General features: G+C 22.3%; 1 protein-coding gene across 4 annotated transcripts in view; it reads right to left on the bottom strand.

Annotated features, from left to right (window-relative positions):
- LOC111629527 overlaps window positions 1–8,396 on the bottom strand; it is a 188,529-nt gene that overhangs the window by 148,705 nt on the left and 31,428 nt on the right. The window contains exon 1 of one of the 4 annotated variants that reach the window (XR_002757349.1): window positions 7,334–7,870. The exons of 2 other annotated variants lie outside the window; for them this stretch is intronic. The gene's annotated coding sequence lies outside the window, so the exon portion shown is untranslated. Of the gene's footprint in view, window positions 1–452; window positions 1,498–7,333; window positions 7,871–8,396 lie in introns of those variants that run through there. One more of the 4 variants, XR_002757350.1, reaches the window with a different exon arrangement.

Raw genomic sequence — 8,396 nt, 5'->3', positions numbered from 1 at the left:
AATTTTGAATAATATATTTAACCAAAGAAAAATTTATATAAATTTATTAAATTTTTTTTTTATTTTAAATTTGAATTATGTAAAATTTTAATTAAAATAGTCTAAAGATTTATAACTCGTAAATATAACAAATAAACATTTCAAACTGATTTTTATGTATATATACGAGCGTTTTTACAAAGTTATTAATTAACCAATTAATTTTAATATCAAATTAAATATTGCTGTAATATTAAAATATAAAAAACAATTATTTATGTTCTATTATTGAATTTTAAAAAAGTATTTACTTAAACTAATGACATTTTAAAAGATTTAAAAAGAAATATAAATGTATATTACCATATAATAAATTTAAAAGTAAGTAATTATAAATTAACATATTAAGCACATTTTTAAAATTTTTAACGTTGTAATAATTATTTAAATGAATAAAAAACATTGTTTCTAACCTTAAAAAGAATGAAAGAACAATTGTTTAACTTTATAAGCGGTTATATTCCTTGAAAACACACTCATACTTACGTCCTATTTAACAAGTATGGTGACTATAGGAAGTAGTTTGATAGCAAAAATATATTTTTACCTTTAACACTTTTTGCCAACATCTTAACTTTTTTTTTTAATAATAAACGTACCGGGTATTTTATTTATAGACCATTACATACTATTAATACACAGTATAGTCAGCAGGATAAAAACCTTAATCACCATCCAATGGCTTCACTCCAAGTATAGGGAAATGGCAATAGTAAAAGGATAACTTTTAAAAGAGATTAAATATATATAAATATAAATATATAAGTTGGTCTACTTTTGGATATAATTATTCTATCAACAATACGTATCAAAATAGAATAATAGGAAAATTAGGGATAAGATTAAAACTATCTTTGTTTAGTTTTAGCATATAGAAAACTTGAAGTATGAAGTTGTTGAAGGAGTTTAAAAAATTGCATAAATGTCATTTATCTCCATTAGAAATATGGATTTAGACTCTTAGATGCTGTGTTGATGTATTTAACTTGGGCGATGCTCCAAAATTAGCAGCTAACTTCTGAGATTTCATCCTTTAAATAAAATATCACTTTCAATATGCCAACGAAAGAAATGTGTAACATAGGATATCCAATAAATCTTTTAAACGATAAAGTTACAAGTTTTTTCTATCTAAAATATAGATACTTATGATTACTAACATTCAGTAGTCATAGTTATTTGCGTTACATGAACTATATATGAGAAATATGTAACAAAGAAATAACTATGTATCAATAACAGAACATTTGTTGTGCAGCAGTGATAGTCACTTTAATGTGAATTATTTTTACGTATAAAAAAATGACGACTTTTCTTTACATAGAAATTTGTAATTCTTCCTTTAGAATTCATCATTATTTAAGCTTTATCAATACATTAAGCATCATCAATACACCTTATTTACTTAGTATTTTATATACACTTAGGTTTATTTCATGTAAATTTTATTTAAAACACGATTTTCTATATTAAAAAATGAACATAAAAAACTTAAATTTAATACAAATTTTAGGAAATTTGAAAAAGAAAAATTCATCAAAATATGTCAAAATTGATAAATCATGCTCAATTTTAGTATTGATATTCTATAGATAAAAATGCATGACATTGATAATTTACGCAAAAATACTTGTTGGCATATTATTAAAACTTCAATATTCATCATTTTATCAACATTTTAGTTACTATAAATATAATTGCGGAACCAAACGATTTGGCACTCAATCTGTATTTTCATCCATTCCTTCAATATTAAAAGTTAAAGCCTATAAAATTAAAATAAATGTAATAATGTTAANACTATAAATATAATTGCGGAACCAAACGATTTGGCACTCAATCTGTATTTTCATCCATTCCTTCAATATTAAAAGTTGCGCAAAAAAATAACTTACACACACACACACATTATATATATATATATATATATTACTATTTGAAAAAACTAAAGCAATTGCATTACTTTTATAAATTAAGTTTTAAAATTTCTAGAATTAATTTAATTATCTTTGTAAAGTAAAACGTGAAAAAAGTCTGTAATACATGGTTTAAAGAAAGATTAAGTTCTGGTTTATAACTTAAAAATGTATTATAAACTGAAATTTAATAATTTAAAGATGGATTTTTGAAAGAAAAAAACGACCTGATGTATAAATTTTTATAATGAAAAATAACTCAACAGCATACGAAGAAGATAGATAAACAGTAACCTAAAAAATGCATTGCTACTATCAGTTTACAAGCAAATGTTTAACTGACATTTATCAATAATACTCTTATCTAAGTTTATATCCTTGATTCAAAATAACAATGACAACAATATAAAGATTGACTACAGCAAAAAATTTTTTAAATACTTTAGTGTGCGTGTTCCGGTTTTTGGCAATGTTTAGTTCAAATGTATAGATGGCATTTAGCCAAAATTTGTCTGGAAAGAAAGGTTGAAATCTTTTTCTCTCTCTCTCTTGTAAAATTTTGGATCAATATTGAGAACGTTGTCCTGGCTTAGACGATTCGAATGACTGATAAATGATGCATAGTATTCATTTTAAGAAATGATTTGCTTAGAATTATTGAAGAAAAAGTCAAAATATAGTCATGCCTTCTATAATGATAATGTAGATGAAATTCAATTTTCAAAATATCAATTTTTCATTTTGAAATATTTCTATATTTAAACTGTCGAAAAGCTACATCATATGTAATTTTGTTGAATAATGTTACAAAATAAATAGAAAAGAACTTCTTTCGAGAAGAATTCATTTATGACCAAAGCAATAAATCTTTCAAAAAGAAATTTGATACTCTAAAAGTTAATTAATTAGGAATATATAGCCTATAAAATTAAAATAAATGTAATAATGTTAAAATACAATTTGTTTTCTTGTTAAATTAAATTTAGATCTATATATAATTACGAAACAACTCGATTAACATTCAAAGTATAAATTTTGTATGAATTCCAAAGACACTAACTTAAATGTAGACCGAAAAATATATTTAATTTCTAGTGGGAACCGAGCCCACGCTTTTCGATAACATTACAAAAAGGAAAAATATGTATCTCAGGTGGTTAGAAAATTTGGCATGTTACCGAAAAACATGAATTCGGTTCCTAGTGAATAAAACATATTTTTCTGCGTGAATTATTATTATTTTTTCTTTAAGTGGGTAATTCGTAATAGGTTCTTTAAGTAGGGCAACATCCGAAATGCTAAACTTTAGCATAATTTAGCACTCTAAGTATTCATTAAGAGATCAATTATTCGAATAATTACAATTTAAACAATTACGAATATAATATAATGCGTAAACATTATAATTTCTACTATAAATTATTTTATTTATATTTAATATATTATATTACAATATATAAGATGTTCCGACAGTTCGTACTCATAGATATTTCATTTATTATTTACATTATTTTAACTTACAGACATTGAAAATGAACAACTAACACAAGAGAAATAAACTCATACAAGGAGCTCGGTTTAATTATACCATTAAATAAATGATGTATACAAATTATATATTTTTAGTTTATATCTATGGCTACGGCTTTTGATACACCCTCTATAAAACTATTATAAGTATACATCAAAGTAAATTTCTTTATTAAAACTGGTTGCGAAATCTATTAATGGCCATTAAAAAACAATTTTAATCTAAATATAAAAGTTCACATAACTATCATGAGAATTATTGTAAAAAATTACAATAAAGAAAATCCAGTTCAAATTAAAAATGTATAACATAAATATAACTCACTAAATCAAATTTAGTTTGATATTAAAATAACTCTTAATAAAATATATAAGAACTAGTATTTTATTGTTTTTTAAACAATAAACTATTAAAAAAGGAACAATTTAAACAATTTTAATAAGATTATGAGACAAAGTAATTTAGAGTAATTTAAACTAATTTAAAGAATTGAAAGAAACTTTCTTGCAAGAACAGTACATCTTTATTGAAGTTTTATCTTAAAAAAATAAAACAAAACTATCGATACAATGGCCACAAAAACATTTTTCGTCGTTGTTGATTTTTCTGGTTGATATAACAGTTTAAGACCTTAAATGATGTCCTTGGTACAAACCATTTGTTATCACGCTCCAAAAACGAACAAGTGACTATCTTCTAAATCAGTCGCCATATTAACGTAATAGGTAAAGTAAATACTTCATTATAGTAATTATTTATCATCACAAATATATAAGTTTTTCAATTAATGTAAGTAATTTTTTTAATATTTTCTTATAAACACGTTACGCCATACTGAAATTAATCATCATCATCATCACCATCATCACCATCATCTATTCATTTTCAATTTAAATTAGGTACAGTACATCATTAAATTATTATTATTTTTTTTTGCCATTTTCATTTTGCGCCAGGGATGATTAAAACTAGTTTAAATCGAATTGACCATAGTGTATATTAAGAACATAATAATAATTTGGCAAGAACTTCATTTCCTCTTTAGAATTTCCATTACACCCACATCAATAAATTCTCTACTCCTTCATTTAAATATATTTGCTATACACATCAAAACATATTAATGGAACCAAGAAATTTTATTGACCATAATTCGAAAACAAATCCAAGGAATAAGTTAGTAAAATGAAATTGGATAAAGTATGTATATAACATAATGAAATTTGTGAAATAGAAATATTATTAAAAAAAATATTGTAGAAAACAGAAAATAATATTTATAAAATTTGATTCTAGATAAAAAAAAAACTTAGAATAATATCAATATTTTTTTATCATTATTATTTAAATAATTTTTTTTAAAAAAATACTTATATAATATACATAGATAAATATCATAATAAAATATAAGGAAATGATAAGAACAGAGATAGAGTAATGGAAGTTATATTATATTTTTGTGATAAAATAGGAAAGCGTGCGTAAAATAACGAAAAAAGTTTAATATTGCAAGATTAAAGGGGGAAAATGTATGAATGTACAAATATGCATATAAATTTTTATATATAATGTCATATATAAAATATACTCTTAAACATAAATATGTATATATTAAAAAGCAAATATAAAATCAAATATAATATAGGCAAAGTAAGAAAAATTAAACTATCAAAATATGTATATCTAGGATATAGGATACAGTAGATTTTCTTATATTGTAGAGGATAAAAAAACTACAAAAATTCTAACAGTAGCATAAAGTAAACAAAATAAATGCCAAAACATCAACAAGACAAGAAAAATAAAAAAGTAGACTACATAAAAGTAAGAACTTTTATGTAAGTCTACACTGCTAAGAAAGTGACAAGAAGAATAAAAATCAAAATAAAAAATATGGACATACACACACAGACATATATATATATTTAATACGTTAAAATAATAAATAAAATATAGGCGTATATAAATATGAAAAATAAATAAATATATAAAATTTCTAATAATAATAATATTCAAGAATGTTTTCAATCCTTAAATTTCAATCGTCGCTCATACATTCATTATATTAAAGAAAACATTCCCCCACGAATAATTTGTATTGTTTAGCAGTTAAGGCATTGACGTTAGGAATTTTTAATCCTTAATTAATTACGTTCTTAAAGAAAAATGAATATTTATAAAGAACTGAAAAGATTCGAAACATTTTAATATGGAAGTAAACTTAATTATCCAAAAACAAAAAAATAAATTTTTTTTATCATTATTCGATTTTTCATAATTACAAGTTGTACAAAAATATAAAAATTTCAGCAAAAATTTTAAAATTTTTATTTTATTTTATTTTTTTAATTTCGTGATTAAACACTAAATATTTACGAATTTACAGTTTTAATTTATTTTTCCCCTCTTAAAAAAACAAGTATTCTGCAGTTTAAATAAAAATAATTAACAAATGATAGATAATTAAGATATTAAAATAAAATATAACGAATAGAAAAATAATAAATGTAATTATTAATAATGAATATAAATATAAGCTTAATGAATCACACGCTCAAAAACATTATAAAATTACATAAAATAAAATAAATATATTTTAAATACAAAATCAAAATTAAAAAAATTATAATTAATGTAAACTAGCGAGCTAACGGTTCATAAATATTTACAAAAACATAATCATTAACAAGCATTACAAGTAAAATGACTATGAGTTAACTTACAAAATAATTGTAAGTTACAATTATAACAACTAAAGTATAAATTTAATGATTAAAAATAAATAAATACAATATTTTAAGTAATGTATTTGAAAACAACTTTAAAAAATTATAAACATTAAAAAATAAAATAAAATTGTAAATATTTACCAAAACAGAAAAAAAATACTGTAAAGTTATTAAAATATATTTCAAATATGAAATAAAAATTATATAAAAATATTAACAAAAAACATAATCATTAATAAAACACCTGCAATTAATAAAATAATAGTAACTGTGAGTTAATATTTTACATTGTAACTAAGTTACTTAAAAATTAAATAAATAAATAAATAAAAATAATTTAAAATTATGTGTTTTAAAAATTACAAAATATATAAAATAGAATGAAAATATAAAGATTTGCAAATAATCATTTACGAGAATTATAATAAGTAAAATAACTGTAACTCAGCATATAATTGTACAGTACTATACAGTACATTATATCCTAACATAGCATATAAGTTACATTTATTACAAACAACTAAAACATTAACTGAATTATTTTAAAAAATAAAAGAAAGTTTTAATGTAATATATTTATAAAATAATTAAGTTAACAACACAGTTTTTATAGTTAATTTAAAACAAATATAAATAACATGACTAGTTAAATGCAATTATATTAGAAATACTAACAGTCTGGATTAATTCCTGTAGTAGCGAGAGCAAAAAAATACCCTTTTACTACCAGCACTTAATTAGAGTTAATTTAATATATAGTTCAATGCTGTACTTCATAAAGGCTTGTCAGATATAATTAAATATTATCTGATATAATTAAATCGAACAAAAACTATAAGAAACAATATCACAATAATCCATATATTTGTAATGTTTAAATATATTACAATTGCGCGAATTTTGAATCGAATTCGAAAAACACTCACTTCATAAAAAAAGTAATGGATTAAAAATAAGTAATATATTATAACACTTACAAATTCATTATTAAAGTTAAAGTAGAACAGTTCAAAAACCTTTCTTTTGTTACTATTTATAAATGGTTGTAACCCTATTTACACTCCGACAGCTAATCATACACTGCATCTATATATTGATACAAATGGCAACGACTTTACCTGTTTCGTCTTTGAGCCTATCTCTGTAGGTCAGTCACACCAAACATCCGAGTCCAGTATGCTCCTCAATATCTTCGAAAGGTTCCAAAAACCCACTCTTATAATCTAAAACTGAAGCATAATACTTTACACACAACATAAGCACATTTAACACGTTTATAATGCGTTACGATCGGCGTTACTGATAGAAAGAACGGGATAGACTGTCTACCAGTGCAGTAGTTGCCTCCACACTGCTAGTGCTGTCTCGAGGTACTTGAAGTCTCGTACTAGATGTCGCTACTATCTGTGAGTTTCGGTGCTTGTGGACAGGTTTTTACAGTTGTTTTAACCAATGTTAATTACGTTTTTCCAACATTAATCATGTTTCGTTTCTCATTTTAAATACCCAACAAACTCGCATACAGTAAAATATAATAAAGACAGCCAAGTTTTGCAATTACAATCAAATATATACTGTGTATTGATTGTGACTTTTCATTCCATATTTTTATTACTGCAGTGCTTAAAATATTTTTTTCTTTTTGTATATTTTAAGTATTAAAACGTTTACATGAAGTAAATATAGTAAACAGTCGAACTAATCAACTGCAATAAAATATACATATTAATTATATTTTATTCATTGCGGTATTTTTACTTGATGATTTAGTTGTTACAGTATTTAAGATATTAAAAATGTATAATGAAATATCAATCATGTTTCATAGCACATTTTTTTTTTTAAATGCTGAAACATTTGCATATAGTAAATATAATAAAGAGAAATGTCAAATTAATTATGTAAAGTAAATAATTATAGACTATATTTATTAAGCACATTTTATCAATTTATAGCATTTTTATTTAACATTTTTTTATTAAAATATTAAAAAGATGTGTTACAAAACATGATTAATATTTTCTACATTATAAATAATAAAACACTAACATAAAGTAAATATAAAAAAAGTACATACATATTAATATATATATTAACTTTAAAGTTAAAAGTTTATCTTATAAATGGAAAAATATCAATTGAAAAAATATATTTTTTCAATTGATATTTTTCCATTTATAA

This window comes from Centruroides sculpturatus, unplaced genomic scaffold (genome assembly GCF_000671375.1).
Source record: "Centruroides sculpturatus isolate CEXI.00-Female unplaced genomic scaffold, Cexi_2.0 scaffold583, whole genome shotgun sequence".
NCBI lineage: Eukaryota > Metazoa > Arthropoda > Arachnida > Scorpiones > Buthidae > Centruroides > Centruroides sculpturatus.
This window is presented reverse-complemented; position numbering and strand designations above follow the sequence as displayed.